Source organism: Vombatus ursinus, unplaced genomic scaffold, assembly GCF_900497805.2.
Source record: "Vombatus ursinus unplaced genomic scaffold, bare-nosed wombat genome assembly UNPS02014798.1, whole genome shotgun sequence".
In the NCBI taxonomy this organism is placed as follows: domain Eukaryota; kingdom Metazoa; phylum Chordata; class Mammalia; order Diprotodontia; family Vombatidae; genus Vombatus; species Vombatus ursinus.
The window spans coordinates 65,150,146-65,171,698 of NW_020954576.1; the positions used below are offsets into that span (position 1 = coordinate 65,150,146).

At 40.4% G+C, this 21,553-nt stretch overlaps 1 protein-coding gene across 1 annotated transcript in view; it reads right to left on the reverse strand.

Annotated features, from left to right (window-relative positions):
* LOC114050080 (guanine nucleotide-binding protein G(I)/G(S)/G(O) subunit gamma-4) overlaps nucleotides 1-21,553 on the reverse strand; it is an 83,316-nt gene extending 61,763 nt beyond the window's left edge. Inside the window, exon 1 of the mRNA XM_027871627.1 lies at nucleotides 21,435-21,553. The gene's annotated coding sequence lies outside the window, so the exon portion shown is untranslated. The remainder of the gene's footprint in view (nucleotides 1-21,434) is intronic.

Consider the following 21,553-nt stretch of genomic DNA (forward strand, 5'->3'; position numbering starts at 1 on the left):
CCCGTGAAGCAGGTAGATATCATAAACATTTTTAAATCTCCATTTTACAGGTGAGAACTTTGAAGCTCAGGTCAGATGACTACATAGTAAGTGACTAAGCTGAGACTTAAACCCAGGACTCTGAATTGGTTACACTTTTGAAAACACCACAATATTTCCTGCTTATGCCACAGTATTGTATATACATCACACTGTCAACTCTTCTCAATCAGGGCTTCACATTAGACAGAAACGACAGCCTTTTTGCTTAGAAGAATGTTACCCCCGTCCCAAAGTTCAATGGTATGGGACTCTCTTCTCTCTCGCCAACGATGGCAGGGAATTTATCTCCACCACAAAGGAGAGAGAGCCTTATCCCAATGGGTTCTGGGACAATGATCAATATGACCTCAGAAGTTCCTGCCAGCTCTAAGATGCTGTGCTTATAATATGGCCTATAACATTTAATAAAAGAGCACTTATTAAGTACCTACTATGTGCCAAGGTCTGTCTTGTCCTCAAAGAGTTTATATTTCTTTGAAGGAGAGAACAAGAAAACAAAACTTCTACTCTTGGGATGGATTTCTTATGCTCTTTCCCATCTCCTCTCATTTAAGCAGAATATTCATTCTCTCTGATTCACCAGAGCATCTACTCTGTTCCAGGAACTAGGTTAAACTCTTGGGGTACCAAGACAAAAAAAAGGCTGCCCTCAAAGGCAGTGTGGGGATATAATAAGTACATGGAGGAGGAAATGTAACAACAAAGGAATGGTTTTTGTAGGGGTGGGCAGGACACCCATAAATGGTGGAAACAGGGAAGGCCTGCTATATAACAGGCAGCACTCAAACAGAGTTGTTCTGGAAGCTGGAGATGCTCAGCTGCTGAGGAAAGAAAGGGATAGATTCCAGGCTTGGGGGAGAGCCCGAACAGAATCAGAGAGACAAGAGATGGAAAGTCATGGACGTGAAGAGCAAGGAGACCAGTTTGGGTGGGGTGTAGAATCAGTGAAGGAGAAATAACATATAATAGGTCTGGATTTGAAGGCTGTTGACAGAGTGTGAAGGGATTGAAATGCCAAACAGAAGAATTTGTGGGTTTTTTTTTTTATCCTAGAGGCAAGAGAGAGTGTCTTGAGTGGAGGAATGACCTGGCTAGATCTGTACTTTAGGAATATCCTCTTTGCAGTTATGTGGAGAATGTATTGGAGTGGGGAGAAACTTTAAGCAAAAAGGCCAATTGTGGAGCTATGTCAAAAGTGCAGGAAGCAGTGAGGAGAGCCTGCAGTACGGTGGTACTTGGATGGGTAGGCCAAGACGCCAACCATATGCCAGAGAAATCTCTCTTAAACTTACAGATGAGGAAATACACAGGAAAACCCCAAATCTTTGGATCCTGTCTGGTTTCTTCTCCAAAGCCTTCATACTTCCTAATAAGCTGAACACAAACTGTGTGACCAGTCATTTCTGAAAATATAGTGAAGCCAGAGTCCTGCAGCTGGGCTATTACAGATAAATTCCCAACTCTTGGGAGCCTTGAAAGCTGTCATAAACACACCTTCAAAACACTGTAAGCACTTGAACCCTTGCTGTTAAGGATAGGAGCCTGCAGGAGCCTGGATAATCACGAGAAACCAAAGGATAACACACAATCTCATTTCACAGCAGAAGCCCTCATCAAGGTGGAGTGAGGATAAGCAAGAGATTTCTGTTTGCCCTGGTAATTTGGGGACAGAGCAGAAGGTCCCTGAAGTGTTATTTAACCCAGAAAGACCAGGGAACTTGAGACTCCATGGTCTGAATGATGAAGAGAAGAAGCTGGAACCTGGTCTATTACATGACGCATGTAATTACCGGCACCAACAAATATTTAATATATACCTATGCCACATGTGATGATGCATCATGGAGAAGTGACTAGAGTGCTAACCCTGGACCAAAGAATCAGCCTGTCAGTCAACTAGCATTTATAAATCACCTACTATGTGAAGATACTGCCCTACACACTGGGGATACAAGAGAAGGGGAAAAAACCAACCAACCAAATACAAACCCCCAAAGCTAGCCCCTGCTCTCAAGAAGATCACTGTCTAATAGGGGAGAAAACAGTGCAAACAACTATGAATGAACAAGATACACACAGGATAAATATGGGTACTGTCAGAGGGTGGGCATTAAAGTTCCAGAATTCAAGGAATCTAGGAGGTGGGAGATGAGGAAGGAATCACCAAATTTTAAAACTGGAAGAAACCATCTACTCTAATGCATACCTCAAAGTAATCCCTGTAACAATATACAATTTTTGTTTAAAGACCTCCAATAAGGGGGAACCCACTACTTTTCCAAGTAGCCTTTGGACCACTTATACCTTTGGACAGCTCTTATGAGTAGGAGGTTTTCCCTAACATTCAGTCTAAATTTACATTTTTGACATTTCCAAACATTGCTCCTGGCTCTGACCTTTAGAGTAAAATAGATCAAATTCAAGCTCTTCTCCACATGACAGTCCCAGTTACTTGAAGACAGCTACCATGTCCCTCCTGAGTCTTTTCTCCCCCAGGTTAAATATGCCCAATTCCTTCGATCAAGTCTCCTATGACATAGGCTCTTCACCATCCTGACTGCCCTCTTTTAGATGCTCTACAACTCATCAATGTCCTTAGTGTGCCCAGAAATATGCTCCAGATGTGGTCTGATCAGGGCAAAGTACAGAGGCAGAGAGACCTTCATTTGAATCCTGTTTCTGACATTTACCAGTGACACTGAATTTCTTAGCCTCAGTTTCCTCATCTGTAAAATATTTATCATAGAATCATAGGCTATGAGAGTGGGAAGGGGGCTGAGACGTCATTCAGTCCAACTTCATCATTTTTACAGAGGACAACAATGAGACTCAAAAGGGAAAGTGATCCAGAGAGGATGTGGAAGATGCTGTGCTCTAAGCCCCTCCCAGCTCTGGTATTATCCTGATAGAATGTAAGCTCCCTGAGGGCATGAACTGTTTTATTTTTACATCTTTGTATTCCCAACATCTGGCACAGCGCCTGGCACGTGGTAGATACTTAACAAATGTTTGTTAATTGATTGTAGACATTTAATAAATATTTGTTGATTGATGGATCAATCCACACTGACCGAATTGTGGGTTATTGATGTGTTGAAGGAAATGTTGGCTCCTCTAGTATTTCTTCATCAATTGAAGAGTGCCCCCCTACTCCCCATGGTTATCAGAACAATGAAAAATGACAGAGACATTTGTACTTTAGTGGGAGTTCGGAACCTGGGTTCTACTTTCACTAATTAGTTCTGTATCATTCAGAAAATTACTTGTCTTCTCCAGGACTCTTTTCTTGATATATAAAACAAAGAGGTTGGATTCGATGGTCTTTGAGGCCTCTTCTATCTCTACCATTCCATAATTTTATGATGTACCTAATGTATCACCTAATAAGGACCCTTTGGGGATCCTGAAATAGGAAAGGAAGATTGAATTATGTTTAGTACAGTTTCAGTGTTTAGTGCATTTTGTTATATGCAAATTGGTAAGCCATTTATTATATATGTGATTACTCCATTAACTGAAATTTAGCATTTTGTTAACCATAATCACCCATTCCATAACCATGCCTGGAAGTTCACAAATACCTATGAATACTTGACCACCAATGACTTAAAGGAACAGAATGTAAATGAGGGAATGAGGGTAGGTATTGGTTAGAACCTATGGTACAGTTGGATTAGTGATGAGATTGGGGCAAAGATTTCGCTTTGGGTGGTCCTCATAGAAAAGGTAACAATTCAGTAGTGATACTTCCTTGTGACATCATTTGGTCAGTGATTAGACATGTCAGCTTTGGGAAAAGCTGGGACTACCACTATGAGTCTAACCAATGCTGGGTTTAAGAATTCTAAAGTCACATTAATTGGAGCACAAAGGATCGTAGATTAAGGACTAGAAGGGACATTAAAGGTCATCTAGTCTGGTTGGGTCAAACAAATAGAAACAGAATTTTTTACATAGAAAACCACAAATTCATATTATCTATGATGTATTTTATCTTTATTTATTTTGCTAACCATTTCCCCATTACATTTTAATCTGGTTCCAGCTGCACTTGGAAGATTTTTGGACCCCATGTTTGACATCTCTGATCTAGTTCAATCCTTTCATTTTTTTAGATGAGGAAACTAAGGCTTCATGAAGTGAAGGTACTTGCCCAGTCATGATATTGGGTTTGAAATCCAGATCCTCTGACTTCCAAGACAGCATTTTCTCTGTTGTACCAATGGCGTCTCCTATCATGGCCTGACTAGACAATGGCTGTGAGAGGCAACTCTTAGAAAACTGAGAACATATAGTCTTTATGTAAGCAGAGAGGTCCAGTAGAGAGAGTCTGGGCTTGGGAATCGAGAGAACTGGACTGTGATACCAATTCTATTATGGACTTGCTAGGAGGCTTTGGTCAAGTCACTAAATCGCCACATTTCTGGTTTCCTCTCTGAAAAGGGGAATAACATTCTCCTTTCCCTCTACCTATGCCCAAATGGTTATATATTGGATAAATTTAAATGACTCCTGGCATAAACAAGAAAACCACAAGAAAGAAATAGGAATGATTCAGAAAAATTGCAGGATTTGAGACAATTCCCTCTGGAACTCTCAGAGACAAGAGGACAATTTAGTAACTGGGGAATATGACAAAATGGGAGGAAAAAATAAGATTAACAGTGATTTTTATACTACATTAGAAAAGAATTAGAAAACTTCTGACACTTTGCTGTGTGACTTTGGCAAATTATTTAAACTCTCTGAGTTTCAATTTCTACCTTTATAAAATGAAAAGTAGAACAATATGGTTTCCAGGGCCTTTTCCAGCTCTACATCTATGACTTTATGACCTAAATTCCAAGGGTTAATACCTACTGTCCTTTAATTCAATTCAATATTCCTTTATTAGTGGGGCTACAGCAATAAAGAACTTGCCCTCAGGGAGTATACAGTCAAATATGGAATCGGGAAAAGGAAAGAAAACAAGTACAAAATAACGAGGCAGACTGTGATCAGGGCAAAATGAGAAATTCTCACAAGGTGCAATGAGAAATCTGAGACTACGTGTTCTCAGTTTTCTAAGATTTGCCTCTTACAACCATCGTCTAGCCAGGCCATGATAGGAGAGGCCATTGGTACAACAGAGAAAATGCTGGCTTGGAAGTCAGAGGATCTGGATTTCAAACCCAGTGCCATGACTGGATAAATACCTTTACTTTCTGAGAGACCCAGGGTGGTCACTTTCACCTGTGGGAGGGGTTTCTCAGGGAAGGCTTTATGGTGTCAGTGACATCTCGCTGGGCAGGGTAGAAAAAGATTCTCATAGATGTAGAGGGATGGGGAGGTGATTATAAAAAAGGAGAGGGGGTTAATGGTATGAGCAAAGGCATGGAGAGAAAAGACGGCTTGACAGGAATAGGAAATGGAGATTAGTCCAGTTTGGCTGAACTGTACAATATATGAAGGAGAGTAAGTAGCATGATAGAAGGCTGGATAATAAGTAGGCCGGAGCCAGATTTTGGACAGCCTTAAATGTTAGAGTCAGGGAGAGGGGAAGGGTAGAAATGAGAATTGACATTAAAAAGAACAGGCTATTCATTAACACAATTAGCTATATATTACATGTATAAACAAGGACTATCTAATGGTAGTTAATTATTGGTACATTGTAGATGGACTGAAGGGCAGCTAGGTGGTACAGTGAGTGAATAGAGTGCCAGGGCCTGGAATCTGGAGGACCTAGTTCAAATCCAGCCTCAGACACATACTGAGTATGTGACCCTGGGCAAGTCACTTAATCCTATTTGCCTCAGTTTCCCCATCTGTAAAATGAGCTGGAGAAGGAAATGGCAAACCACTCCAGAATCTTTGCTAAGAAAACTCCAAACAGGGTCATCAAGAGTCAGACACGACTGAAACGACTGAACAACAAATATAGACTGAGTCATAAAGCTCAAACATGCTGTAAATGGAAGAAACATATTCTCAAAATCACAGAACTAGAAGGAATCTGAGAAACTATCTAGGCCAATTTGTTCATCCTACAGATGAGGAACCGAGTTATAGGACACTTTTAAGTGGCTTGCTCAAGATAACACAGGTACATAAGTATCAGAAGCAGGATTTGAACCCTGGTTCTTTAGAAGTTAGAGCCAGTACTATTTCCATTCTGCCACCCACACTACAGTTTGGTAAGAATTAAAAGAGTAGGGCATTGAAGCAGTCTCATGGTAATTTGACTGTACTCCAAGAGAAAATGTTTAAGCCATAATATGATATGTTTTTCTTTAAAGTGTGGCAAGCTTTCACATATCACGGCAATATAGTTGTCACCGTGAGGATTGTTTCTGAAAAAGCAGAGGTGGCAGCATGGAATAACGTGGTAGTCGACAAATTGCATTTAGAATTATTCTGTGCAGCTCCAGAAGGAGTAATGGGTGAAAGTTTCACAGAGGCAGATTTGGGGCTAACTGAGAGTAGTAACTTCCTGCCTCCCAATTAGAGCTGTCCAGCAATGAGCTTGTAAAGCCACAAATTCCTTATTCTTGGAAGTGTTTCAAATGGTCACTCATTGGGGGGCATTATGCTTGTTACCCATTGATGCTTCAGGCAATGGAATGAATGAGGCACCTTATAGGGTCCTTTCCAGTTCCAAGACTCTATCGTTCTATGTGTAGTTATGGCCCATGCACCTTCCCAAAGGGAAACGATTGAAAACATGCATGTTCTCCTGTAACAAGTATTTCCATATTTTATGTTTGGATGGTGGAAGAAATATAAACAATCAGACATTGAGTCAGGCTGCTCAAATAGTTCCTCTGTGTTTGCTAGTAACAAAAGAGGGTCAGAGTCTGAGAGAAAACTCTTAAGAATGTAAGGAATGTATACAATCCTACAGCAGAATGCACCCAATTTCTATATGCTAAGGGAAACCTTCACTGCTCACCTTAGGGGGAAGGGAACAAGCATTTACTAAACACCTATTATGTGCTAGACACTGTGCTAAGCCTTTCATAAATATGTATCTCATTGCTTGTGAGTGCTCACTCCCCAACTCCTCCTCAAACTTTTATTTCTGTACTTATCTGTTTACATGTTATATCTCTCTAGAAGAATGTAAGTTCCTTGAGGGCAGGAACTGTGGATTTTTTTTTTTTATTCTTTGTATCCCATATGTCTTAATAATAAATGTTTGTCGGAATGGACAACCCAATTTGTTGAAGACACTGAGAATATTTGCCCTAGAGAAGAAAAAACTCAGTGCAAGTGAATAGCTCTCTCTTCAAACATTTGAAGGGCTGTCAAGTGGAAAGGGGATTAGGCTTGTTTCATTTGTACCCAAAGGGCAGAATCAGGAGCAATGGGGCACAAAGAAGTAAAATTAGGCTAGGTATCAGGAAAAGTTTCCTATTCATGAGAGCTGTCCAAAAGTCATAAGTGCTGCTTCAAGAGGTGGTGGGCCCCTCTTTGAAACCCAAGAGGTTGGATGACCACTTGTCATGTAGATTATAGCGGAGAGTTCTTTCATGTCTGGGTTGGACTAGACGGTCACCTAGGTCCCTTTAAGCTCTCATGTTCTGAGTGTCTGTAATAAGCAGTGTGCTATACTAGTGACTAAACTGGAAAACTGTGTAGAAGTAGAGCTAAATTCAAGGCTAAAAGCATGACTGTGTCATATTGTCCAGTAGGGAACAAATGCTACAGAGGATACATTTAGAAAACTGGTGGGATTTAGAGGGTTTAGGTTGGGGTCCCACTTGATGACTGGGGAACGCACTAGTAGACTTCTCAAAAATATAAGGATAACTTGACAAGAAATCAGGCATCTGGCCCATGACTCAGACTCCACTTTTTCAAACTAGGTAAGAGAGCAGTAGCTACTAATTTAGGAACTCTATCTCTGCCTCATCTCTGAGGCCAATCCCCTAACTACTATCTGGTGGGGCGTCTCCAATTCTTGGAAGACCTGTCCTCTGGAAGACTTGTCCTTCCTGCCTCCACCCAACATCCTGGCTTTCTGGAAATCTGTCCAGACTACTGGAAAAAAGCCCAAACTTACCTCTAAAAGGTTATTCATGCCTTATATGCATATGCATGGTAAACTGAATAAGGATGGCCTTCACACAGGCTGTTTCCTATGCCTAGAATACTCTCCCTTCTCACCTCCTCCTCTCAGAATCCCTGACTTCCTTCAAAGCTCAGCTAAAGTGTCACCTCCTACATGAGGCCTTTCCTGATTCCCTCCCCCGACTCCCTGAAGTTCCTTTGGATATGTAAGGTCTCCTCTAGAGGTGAGACAGGGAGAGGGGAAGAGTGGCCTGAGCCCTTCCAAAAGACAGAAGATGGCCAAAGAGGTACAGACTTGCTCCAGGAGATGATGGCTGATGGCAGACCTATCCCTACTCCCTACCCCTTTAAATGGGCACAACTGGTGCCTGTTCCTAAGAATGTTCCATTATTCTGTTATAAACTGTATCTTACAGAATTAGTTTTACTCCTCATAAAGCAATTAACCAAGACATTTGTATTTCCTTGTGTATGTTGCTTAATGGCATGAAGGTGTGGGGATAGCTCTGGAAGCCACACAGAAGACAATGACCTTTCCTAGCATAGGGCTGGCATCCCAACTCCAGCCTATTGTTAGAAAGTTTTTCTTTCTCTCTAACTGGGGCATAATCAGGAGCTATTCATGTTTTATAACCACACTCCCAAGGGCAGAATTGGGTCTTTCTATCTCCCCTACGATAAACCTATCCTGTGAGTTTACAGTGTAACTCAGGAGCCAAACTCATGAAAATCAGTGTGCCATAGGCTCCATGAAGATACCTGATGATATGTCTCCATTTCTTTCTATCTCCATCCATCTGTCTGTCTGTCTATCTCTCTCTCTCTCTCTCTCTCTCTCTCTCTCTCTCTCTCTATCTATCTATCTACCTAATATACTTGGCACTGTATTTGCTGTATCCCCCAGGAGAATGTAACCTCTTTGAGGCAAAGTTTTATTTTTTCCTTGTATCTTCATGGTAGTCCCCAGCTGCAAGAGGGTAAAGAGGAGGTATCCACAGGAACTTGGGGTAGGGGATCCATGCCCTGGCTGCTATGGGAGGCATTAGTGCCTCTGTGCCTTGGGCCCCCTATGGGGCCTTTCTAGTCCTACTGGGGAAGGGTATTGAGGGACTTTTTCACAACTCTGGAACAGGATGCCAACTGTACTACCAAAGGGCCAGGCTCCTAGCCTGGTACTAGGACCCCTGAGTGTTTGGGCACTGCCTGCTATCCTCATGTCTATCTTGTTGCCCATTTAGGGATTATGAGTTTGTGCAGTGGGGTTAGGGCCTCACTATCCAGGGGAGTAAACTTGCCTCCTATGGCAGGAGCCTAGTTTTGGAGGCCCAAAATATGCATGTGTAGGGTGTTTATGCTGAAATTGGGGTGGGAGTTTGGAGAACAGAAACATGGAAGCAGAGGAGAGGACTGGGGAGGTCATGTTAGTATTCTACCATTTAATATCAGTTGGTCTCTCCTCTGGACAAGTGGCCCCTCTCCCTGCCAGGCATCTCCTTTATCTGGGAAAGTCCCACCCTGTACTTTTGGCATGGAGGTGACCCTTAGTCCTAAATGTCTGAGAAAGTGGAGTGCCAGGTTCTACTATGCTGGAAAGGCTTCAAGAACTGCCCATCTCACACCTTGTTTTCTGTGACCAACTTAATTAACTAATAGGATCTGGCCACCTGCTCACAGTTTTTTTTTGAGGGAGGGGGTCATAACTACACAGGAAACAAAGAAAAGTACAATACCTCAGCCTCAGGTAGCCCCTTGGCACATCTGCCGTGATGGTGGCAGAGTAATGAGAAAGGGGACAGAGGGTGCTCACACAATTTTTAGACTGTCCATAAACTTTAACTTGACTGAAGGAACTTTAAATGTGAGATGTTTTTCAGCGAGCAGGAAGTGGGCATGTTGCTCCAGGACCTGAATTACATCAATCTTGATATTCTTGTTATAAATGACACTAGAAGAAAAGGAAGCCGGAGCCCAGTGGAAGGATGTCTCATAGGTACTCCTAGAAGAGGCAACGAAAGGAGTTGGTAGAGTGGAGTTTATGGAAGGCAATAGGATACTATTTCAAGGGATATTTGGCCATCACGTATTAGCAGGATTAAGGAAAAGTATTTTCAAAAACACTGCCATGAAAATAATAACACCTGATGCACCAACAGTGGTTGTGGAGGATGAAGTGATGGAGAAAGTCTGCTTGATTGGACTATCTGAATCAATTCAACATCCACTTGGGTACATTTGAAGACTTCAGTGCAAAAGTGGGAAAAGGTGAGGCTGGAGAGAAATATAGGGGAAAGCAAGGTCAGGGAGGAAGAAATGGGAGACGCTAAAGATCTTTACAGATATCACTAGTCCTTTGAAAAAATGAATCAGTAGGCAGTGGGCAGGGTGTACACTAAATAAAACCATGAAAAATCAAATAGACTTATTTTAACAGACAGGAAGTGATTATTATTTATTTTATAAGTGGGAGTTTTCCCTGAATCAGCTGTCTGTTTATAGCCAACCCACGAACTTGTCAGAGCTAAGATCAGAACTAGTAAAAAACAAGAAAAATAATAGTGAGAAAATGATAAATGCTACAGTTGAAATAAATGAACTATCAACTACTTAAATGAGTAACTAAAAATCAAAGATGAGAAATGGACAACAGAAATGATACCAATACTGATTTATACTTTATCCTGTATATATCTTGTTTGTCCAATTATTTACATATTGTCTTCTCCGTTTGATTTTGAGACCATCTCTTGTGAGAACATGGCCCGTCTTGTACATTTCTTTGTATCCTTAGCACTTAGCAAGGTGCTTGGCACACAGTAGAAATTTAATAAGTGTTTTTCAAGTGAGTAATAATTTTGTCCAGAAATTTAACCAACGTAAATTATTTGCTATGATAAAGAAATCTAACAATCCTAGATTTAGCAGCAAACGTGAATTGTTAGAGAAAGAAGGCTGCCAAAGTCAACAACAGGTTAGAAAATAAAATCTTATGAAGAAGAATGATGGAAGAATATTAGCAGTATAGTCTCATAAAACAGAATCAGTAGAGGATAAAACCAGTGTTAAAAAATCTTGGCAAGATATCCAGTTAAACCAAATCATCCCATGGGCTTTCAAGGTTGATGTTGGAAGGAGGACCACAAACATTAGGAAAATGGAAAAAAGATTTACAGAGACCATTTTAACAAGCATTTTTCTCCATCAAGAACAGTGGAGTCACCACACCTAGAGCCTAGCAACCCAGTTTTAGTTGTGTTTATAGAGGAAGCAGAAATGGTATTAAAGAGAAAAAAGATGAAAAGAGAAGGCTAATTGACCAAGCATATGCAGGGGAGATCTATACTGGAGGCAATATAATTGTGAAGGTATTAAGGGATCAGTATGCAAAGTATCTGGAGGAAAGGACATAGCAAAGATGTGGGGGGGAAAACACCAAACCTTAGACCTTGTTAAACATTGCAAATAAAGCAACCAAGAGAACATCAATGGCTACTGCCCTATATGTCTTCTTTCTCATATATCCAAAATCTTTTTTGGTCTTCATCTATATATGAATCAAAAACATGCTCAATGAAAGCATTAGTAGATAATAAGCAGGATTTCAAAAATAATATTCAGCTGTGGATCATGTATTTGCCATTTCACAATTAACTAAGAGTTGTAGAGAATATAGGATCTCATTGTGCTTATTTGTTTGTTGGTTAGGAAAAGAAATGTGATTTGGCAGCACTAAGCATTGCTTTATAGGCTCTTTTATGAAAAGATGTCTCCCATCGATATATCAAAATTATTCAAGAGTCTTTGGAAGATACAACAACATAAATACTGACTACTGAATGACTCTGATAACTCATTAGGCCAGGATAAACAAACAAACAAATAAATAATAAATAAGAAAATGTATGTTTGCCGAAGTCATTCATCATTGTCATAGTGGAGATCCAACACAGAGGACAGGTTAAGGAAGGATTCTCCTCGAATGGTGATGTTTTCCAGATGCTACTGTTTGGGGTTAACAGTTTCCTGATTGCGTTAAGCCCCAGAGCATTGTAGAACCTCCTGGAAATCAGTAATCACTCAAACGAGTTTGGCCTGTCCATCCACATAGGAAAGACCAAGTGGATGAGGAATGACTACTGCCCAGATTTCAACATGCATCTGGATTTATACGCCATAGAGTTTGTCCAACGGAATGTATATCTGGGACAGACAATGCAGAGGGACAATGAGGTGGGCCCAGAGTTAAACAGGAGGAGAATGGGCTGGTTTGCTTTTGGGAAATTACAACACTCATTTATTGACTCCAAGCTTCTCATGAAAGGACTATCTTTTCAATAGTAACATTCTACCAGTGTTGCTACAGGGCAGTGAGACAAGTGATTCCACTGTTTCTGAAGAACTAAAATTGAGTACCACACAGAGAGCAATGCATGATAGTTGTAAGCAGGCTGCATCATATAATTAATGAACTCCAAAAAAGAACAGAAATAAAAGATAGTACCAAGGAATTAAATGATAGGAAGGGGAAGATGGGGAAGGGGAAGGGGTCATGTGGCAAGAATGAAGGATGACAGGTGTGCATCCAAAGTGTTCCACTGGTACTCTCAAAATCATAGGAGAAAGGGAGGAAAGCCACCAATATGTTGGAGGTGGTGAACTCTTAGGAAAACATAGACAAGAATTGATAGGATGAGCAGATATGCATGGGTTGCAATCTGTATGGCTGGAAAGAACTCCCTGAATCAATGAAATCACAAGATGCATTTGAGCACTGAGTATTCCAGTGCCCAGCACTGTGCTGGGTGGCACAGTAGGTGTTTAATAAATGCTTGTTGGATGAATGTATAAAAAACAAAAGAGAAAAACAAATAGATCAGGGATATATCTGGAAACTGAATTATCCTAAGACATGGCTAATTAGTCATTTCTAATGCCCTTTCTGTTTGTTTGCTGTGTGACTGTGCATGAATGTGTGTGTTCTTTTGGGGTGGGGTGGTTCTTATATGGCTCTTTCCCACCCCTAGTGAGTCAATAGAGAGCATCCTGGAAAGTGTCAATTAGCATATAAATTAAGCCGATACACCTGGAGAAGCTGTTTCAGGCTGTTATTTATCACGTTTCATGTGAAGAACCTTTGGGAACAGTGAACAAAAATCTCCTCTATCCCTTGTCTAGATAAAGAATGGGGGTGGGGATGGAGTACGTGCCAGCTTTGAAGAGCAAAAAGGATACGGATGAACAAGGGACCAGTAGTGGAGTGGCTGGTCATGGAAGAAGGGTGAAGGGAGGAAGAAGGGAGAAAGAAAACATTAAACCGTGGTTAGCATAACTCTGAAGATAGATGTTGAGAAAAATAGATTGGAGGAACCCTGAACCATTGAAACTACAGGAAGATCCAGGAAAGGTAGAGAGAATCTTATCAAGTAATCTCACTAGAATCAACAAAAGGCATTTGTTAAGAGCTTAACTTGCATCAGGCTGTGCTGTGTAATAAGAGGTTAACAGCCCATGTCCTTGATTTCCAGAGCTTTACAGGGACAAACACAATAAGGAAACTCTACAGTGATGATAGAGGTCATAATTCTAGAGTTGGAAGAGGTGGAAAGATCCACCTCTGTCCAACCTCTTTATTTTACAGATGAGGAAACTAAGGCCCAGAATGAATAAGTGACTCAGCCAAGGTCGTACACTAGGGATCTACTATTACATCATGCATCCCATGTAGGATTTGAATCCAGGTTTTCTGACTCCAGAGTTAGTGTTCTTTCTACTGTACCATTCTATTTTTTTATTTGGCTTTTAATTCATTCACACTTAAAGGTTACATGAGTTAATTTTGGGTATATGCATACATACATACTTATATGTGTATGTATGCATGTATGTGTGTATACACACATATGTTTTTTTATTGTTCAGACATTCCAGTCATGTCTGACTCTCTGTGATCCCATTTGGGGTATTCTTGGCAAAGATACTGGAGTGGTTTGCCATTTCCTTCTCCAGTTCACTCAACTGATGAGGAAACTGAGGCAGACAGGGTTAAGTGACTTGCCCCGGGTCAACAGCTAGGAAGTGCCTGAGGCCAGATTTCAACTCAGGTCTTCCTGACTCCAGTCTTGATGACTTTTCATGGGCTGCTCCCCATGCCTGGAAGGCTCTTCCTCCTCACCCCCACCTCTTAGCTTCCCTGAAATTTCTTCAAGACTCAGCTAAAGATCCACCTTCTGTAGGAGGATTTTCCTGATCCCTCTAGCTGCTGGTGTTTTACCCTCTGGGATTGCCTTCTGACTACTCTGTATCTGTCTTGTATGTACTTAGTTATTTATATATTGTCTTCCCCATTAGACTGTAAGCTCCTTGAGGACAGAGACTGTTTTTACCTTTCTTTGTATCCCCAGTGCTTAGCACAGTGACTGGCACACAGTAAATGCTTCATAAATGTTCATTGATTTACTGACCTGGATGACATCAAGGATGGTGGAACCCTTACAGAAACAGATTAGTCATGGGAAGAACTGAGTTTTGGAAAGATAATGAGTTCTGTTTTGGACGTGATGGGTTTGAGATGCCTACATAACATCCAGGTCACAATGTATGATAGACAGCTGTTGATAAAATTATGTCAATCATCTCCATAGAAATGATCATTGAACCTGTGGGAGCTGATGAGATCATGGAGAAACAAAGTACGGAGTGAGAGGAGAAGAAGGCCCAGGACAAGGCCTTGGGGTGGCATGTGGATGATGACTCAGGAGGAATGGTCATCACCATCACCATCTTTGGCAGATGGGATGCTCTCCAGCTTATTAAAGTCTATTCCAAGAAGTAGTATTCAGAAAGCATAGGAGAGAAGGAAAATATATCTTGTCCATTGGAAAAGTAACATATTACTATCTGAATTAATGGGAATGATTTGCTGTCCATCATTTGTGATTTCCTAAGGCTTGGCTCAGGTTCTTTTTGGAACTCTTCGCTGCTTTGTCTCTTCTAAGTATAACCTGTCATTGGTTCCCTCTTCTCCCTACAGCATGTTATTTTATTTTTAAAACGATTTATTGATGGTTTATGTTCTTTATATACCATAGTCACATTCCAATTTCCACTCCCTTAAAGAACCCTCCCTTGTAACAAAGGGAGAATTAAGCAAAATAAAGAAACACATCAGACGTGCCCCACAGCATATGAAACATTCCATACTCATAGTCCACCACTTCATTACTGAGAGGAGGGAAATATGTTTCATCTTCAGTTCTTTAGAATAAAAACTGGTCATTTTGAATTCTGATATCGTTTAGCGTTGTTTTCCCTTTCTTTAAAACAGTCACCATGTGCACTGCTCTCTTGGTTCTGCTTTTGCTCTGCATCAGTTCATACTTGTCTTCTCAAATTTCTCTGTTCCTTGTGTTCTTGTTTCTTATGGTGTCATAATATCGTGTTAAATTCAGGTATCATTTTTTTTTAGTACAAGGAATTTTAAACACACAAGTCTCTCTCTCTCTCTCTCTCTCTCTCTCTCTGTCTCTCTCTCACTCTCCTTAGAGAGAAGAAACAGACTGGGGAACAGGAATGAAAATGTATCTTCCCAATAGTGCTGCTCTAGAACCAGATCCTAAAGTATAATCCTGTCCCATCTCTGTGTCCACCTTTGTGCTGCCCCATTGTATCGGGTGTAGATCATGACCCAAATGTATGTTCTGTTGTACTTCACCCTTCAATGGAAAAGAAGGGGAAGCCAATCCATTTCAGAACCACTAATCAGTCACCCTCTTTTGCTTATCTAAAGGTCTTGGATACCCTGGTGAGAATCACAATAATGAAGGGAAAGATTGGAATGCTAATGTTATCCAAGAAGATTTGAAAGTCTCTGTCTCAACCTTCTGCACCCATTCTGTTATTGCAAAGAGATGCCTAGGATGGATGGCCTTCTGAGTGTTCTTCAATCAGTCCTGCCTGAAGGCTGGGACAGAGTTTAGAAGGTGGGAGTATCAATTGGGATAAGGTGGGAGGTATTATAAGGAAGGGCTTGGACATTCTTCCATCAAAGGGGGTGCCAAGCAGAGGCTAGATGACTACTTGTTGCTGTAAGAGAAATTCCTGCTCAGATATGGGTTGGTCTAGATGATCTGAGAGGTCTGTTTGAACTCTGAGATCACAGAATTTTTTTGGTTCAGAATTAGTTTGATCTAACTCCTCCTCCCTAAGCCACTGGGTTTTGTAGTGGGTGGTGGTTAGTAGCTTAATCTATCACATTTATGTATAGGCATTGTTTTGGGATTTTGGTTTCTTCAGGGTTTCTGGAATATGGATCAAATCATTAGAGTTGGAAGGGACCTTAGAAGTTTTGTAGGTCAATCCCCTTTTCTTCCAGAGAGAAATTTCTCTTCCTTAGAGGAAACTGAGGCCAAGACGAGTTAAGGGACTGTAGGTGGTCACTGCATCACACTGCCTCCCCCCAAATCACAACACATATTTTATATTTAAGGCTTACAAAACACGTTCCTTCCTTAAAGTATTATCATCCCTGTTTTTCAAATGAGAAACTTGAGGAAGGTTCTAAGAAATTAAGTGACTTAGCCATGATCATACTATTATTATGTGTTTGAGGCAAAATTTGAACCTGGTCTTCTGACCCCAATGACATACTCTTTCCATTATGTCACAATCCTCTTAGTTGTTACACTACTAGCCCTAGCTCTCTTGGGATCTATCTTTAGTGATTTTCACAGCAATCTAGATAGTGAAGTGAAAGACCCTGAATCCATGTCATATGAGGATTAATTGATGGAACTGGGGATATTTAGTCTGGAGAAGAGAAGATTCAGGGAGGGCATAATGGTTTGCCTCTGGTATTTGAAGGGTTTTCATGTGGAAGGAGGATTCAATTTATTCTGTTTGGCCACAGAAGGCAGAACCAGGATAAGTGGAAGTTTCAAAGACGCAAATTTTGGCTTGATGCAAGGAAACCTTTCCTAACAATTAGAATTCTCTGTAAGTGGAACAGACTGTTTTGGGAGGGGTTCTCCATTATTGGAAGTCTTCAAGCAGAGAGTAGATGACCACTTATCCAATATGCTACAGTGGATATTCTTTTGTGGGGATGGATGGGACTAGGAAGCCACAGAGGATCCTTCCAACTCTAAAATTTGGTGATTTCGTGAAATGAGGCCACTTGGGAGTCAGAGGACTTTGGCTCCCTGCAGACTCGGCCATCAAGTAGCTCTGTGACTTTAACTTCTGTCACTTAACCTCCTTGAAGCTCAGGTTCATAAGTGCCCTCCTCATCTCACTGGGTTGTTGAGTGGTATAATGTGTAGAAATCCTTGGTAAACTAAACTGCTTTACTAATCTAAAGTCATTACTACATAGATAGATTGCTGGGCCTGGAGTCAGGAAGACTGGAGTTCAAATACAGTCTCAGATACTTACTAGCTGTGTGACCCCTGGGCAAGCCACTTAATCTCTATCTGCCTTAGTTTCCTCAACTGCAAAATGGGGATCATAATAGCATCTATCTCACTGGGTTGTTGTGAGGATCAAATAAGATATTTGTAAAGTACTTAGCATAGTGATCAGCACACAGTAGGCACTGAATAAATGCTTATTTCTTTATCCCACATTGATTACTATTCTGTTACCTTTGCTCTTTGATAGCTACAAGGAATTTTTAGCTCCAGCCCCTTCCTCATTTAAACTTTGGGCCACACCCATATCCCCATTCCCAGAAGTGAGAGCCTAGTACCTTTGTGGGGACTGAATTCCACCCAATATTCTACCATTTTGCTTGCTCAGCTTTTACCTGGAAAAATGACTGCATATTAATCCCTGCCAGTTAACCCAATTAAAACTGTTAAAAAATTAGAATGATTCATATAATAAGCTCACAAGCTAATTTAATTGATCTCTTCTTAAGCATTCTGCATTGTTTTTGTTGGTGGTGGGTTTTTTGTGGAGAAGGAAGGGAGACATCTTGGTCATTTGCTCTGCAGCATTTTATTCTTTTAGCAGATTGTTTTGTCTGGTTTTCCCTTGAGTTGGTGAAAATGTATTTGCATTTTCATTCTGATTATTTGTCTAAGGTTTTTTGGCATTCTTTCACATGGTTCAAACCATTTATGCCTTTCAGGGACATTACGCAAATTTCTGATACTATAATTTACCTCCCTTTTTCTTCCTTTACACTTATTTAGTTCTTATGACTTTCAATTAAAATGTCCTTGCAAACCACAGTTGTATAAGGGTTTTTTTTTTCCTGGCTGTAGCTTTTTACATATTAAAGAAGTTAATTTCATTTTCTGATCTGCAAAAAATGAATAAGTAAGCCTTTTCACCTGATTAGTAGAAACTCTGTTATGCGTGAATGGCTAGAGTGAATAAGAATATCAAATGAAACAGACAATGTGTAAGATTGGATTAATAGTACACGCCTTACAACAGCATTATGAAAACTGAGCAGTTGATATTTTAAAAGCAAATGTTTTAATTTGTGTAAAGAAAAGGGCAATATACAAATGTGCATTTCATGCCCTAAGAGGAATAAGAGATATAAGCAAGGAAGAGTCTGATAGTGAGATAGGTCTATCAATAAAGGGGAAAGATTGATCAATCCTCCCTCAGCCATTTGACTATGTTATTCAATAAATAATTGGTTGGAAAGAGGTGGAAGTGGTAGGGTGCCATGTATAATCCCTTCTAAAAGTGGTTCTCAAATCGTGTGGTCAAAGTCCACAGTTGAGAAAATCCTTCTCCGCTGAGAAGCAAAACAGTGTCCCTTAATCCTTCTGTATTTGTCTTCCTCTTTCTCTCTTTTTAGAAGGCACCTAGGTGACTCAGAAGATAAAACAATAGGTTGAGAATCAGGAAGACATGAGTTCCAATTTGACCTCAAGTTCTTACTAGCTGTGTGACCCTGGGGCAAATCACTTGTTTGCTTCAGTTTCCTCAACCATAAAATGAAGACAATAACAGCACCTATCTTTCAGGGTTGTTGTGAGGATCAAATAAGATAATATTTGTAAAGTAGTTAGCATAGTACCTGGTACATAATAGATACTATACAGATGCTTATTCCCTTATCTTCCTCTTTTTCTAGGAAGAATATAAGATTTGAGAAAGATGTTGGGCTGTTAATTTTTTCTTTAATTTTGCAAAAGAAAAGGTTTGAGGGCACAGGAGAACAATCTTCTCTAGTTTCTCCACCAAAGGCTTGGAAAATAAGTAATATGGTCAGAAAGCAAATCCACAGAAAAGTGATGAGAATTTTCTTTTCTTGATGCCATTCCCTACAGTAACTAGCTCTGGCTAGGCTAGGCAGGAAGCCTAAGATCTTGCTATAGGTTTACACTGGGGCACTGTGCTTTCAAGGAGCAGGAGGTATGGAGCTGTATATAGGGATGAAGGAATATGGGAGATATAATTCAGCTGTTACAGGTATTCCTAAAGAGTCATTTCAATTTAACAATCCATGGTGAGGCAATTTGATATTTGTATCACATAAGGAATCATTTACATGATTTCTTAGTATTCTTGAATTCTTAGTATTTATTAGTTTCTATATTTATTTTTCCATGATAGAAAATTAGGCCAATATACCCTCTAAAATAATTCACATTTAAAATGTATGTAGCACCTTGTTTCCAGGACCCTCAAAGTACTCCACATTTATTATCTCAGTTTTTCCACGATAAAGCCTTGAAATAAACAGGACCAGCTGGTTTAAAAAAATATGGAGAAATAGTGCCCACAAGAACCATTGTCAGAATCTGGACTTGAACCCAGTTCATTTACCTACCAGTCTAATGCATTCTTCCTTGGGAGATTTTGCTCTTTGTAGGAAGCATCATTCCTTACTCATGAATAACTAATCCAACTGACACATTTTTATGGACAAAAGCAGGCACAGCCTAGTGGCCTGATGCCCTGTCTGAAACTGACTCCTGGTCTTGTGTACCATATGCAGTCCTGGGTGGTCAAAGTATGGACAAGGAAATGGAGACATTTAGGCAGCTGAGGTAGAGGTTAAGGGTAAGTGTACAGATGCTCAACTTCATTACTCCATCAAACTTTAACATTCATAAGTTTCTTTACACCTAAGATCAGAATATAGTACTCTGAAAATGAAGAAATTCATCTTCTTGAAAGTGTGAATTGTGTCCACAGCCCTGCATACATGCCCACACCTCTAATATCCTTTATAATTACTGCTGAGATTATTTGTAAAACAAAACCCCAATACTCTTCAATTCTGCTGGGTTCAAGGGCTGCAAACTCATTTCAGTTCAGCACCAGACCTAGGGACAGAGACGCCATAAACCAAATCCCTTTTTCATCAATTGATAAAAATCACCATCTCGTGTGTGTGTGTGTGTGTGTGTGTGTGTGTGTGTGTGTGTGTGTGTGTTCTAAAAGGGCTAGGAAGAAAAGTCCGGTTTCTACAGGTATTTGTCAAATTCATTTATCAATTTAAAATATAAATAACCATCCAATACCCTCCCATTTAATGAACCTCTCTTCAGATGGGGAAAAATGTCTTGGCTCTGCCAACAGCAAATATCAGTGACCTACATATAGAGAAAGGGGTCCTCAAATAAGATTATCTGGCTGAGAAGTAGCAGAGATTTTTTCAAAAAAAGCATTTCTTCCACGCATTCTCAATGCTTTCTCCCACGATTTTCAAATATACTCCTGTGCCATATAAATGGGATTTCCTAAGGGATGTGTATTTTAGTTCGTAGTTGGGAGAGGAGAGTGTTTGGCAAAGAGAAAACACCAAGCACAATACATTTCTCAGTGCTGTGCAAATAAAAGGCAAACCTTCCGCAAATACATGTGAATTAGAAATATGTATATGTATATATACATATATGTATATATATATTTACTAATACTCTCAATGAAATGCATATTTATTTTACCCTAAAAGCATGCCAGCACGGCTAAGTAGTTAGGACAATGCTCTTCCGAAAATATAAAAACATTTCTCAACAACCCCCCCCTCCTCATGTTTTTATTTATGTCCTTTGGGCTACAAAAGAGCTAGAGATCATTTCTGTAGTTCCAAAGACATACATACTTTCCAGTTGGAGTTTTTCTTTTGTTCTTGGCTTGCTCATCCTCCCTTATCTTGATCACCATCCCCCACATAAAAACTCGGAAAAGGTTTCGCGTTTCTTTTTTAAATTGCATGCATTCATGCTTTGCCGATCTCGAAGCCCCTGTAATTTAGCTAGGAGGATCCCCTCATCTCTTTAATACTGACGATCACGGCTCCAGGTTGCATCCGACCTCCAGTCCCCTCCCCAAATCTACCCCTGCCCACAGAGCATGCTGCTGCCTCAACTTACCGGGTGCTGGATACCTGGGGCTGCTGGAGAGAACTAGGAGAGAGGAGAGTCGCTCACGCACGGGCTTTGTCTCCAAAGCAGATCACTAGGGTGGTGGCGAGACACTGTGGCATCGCTCT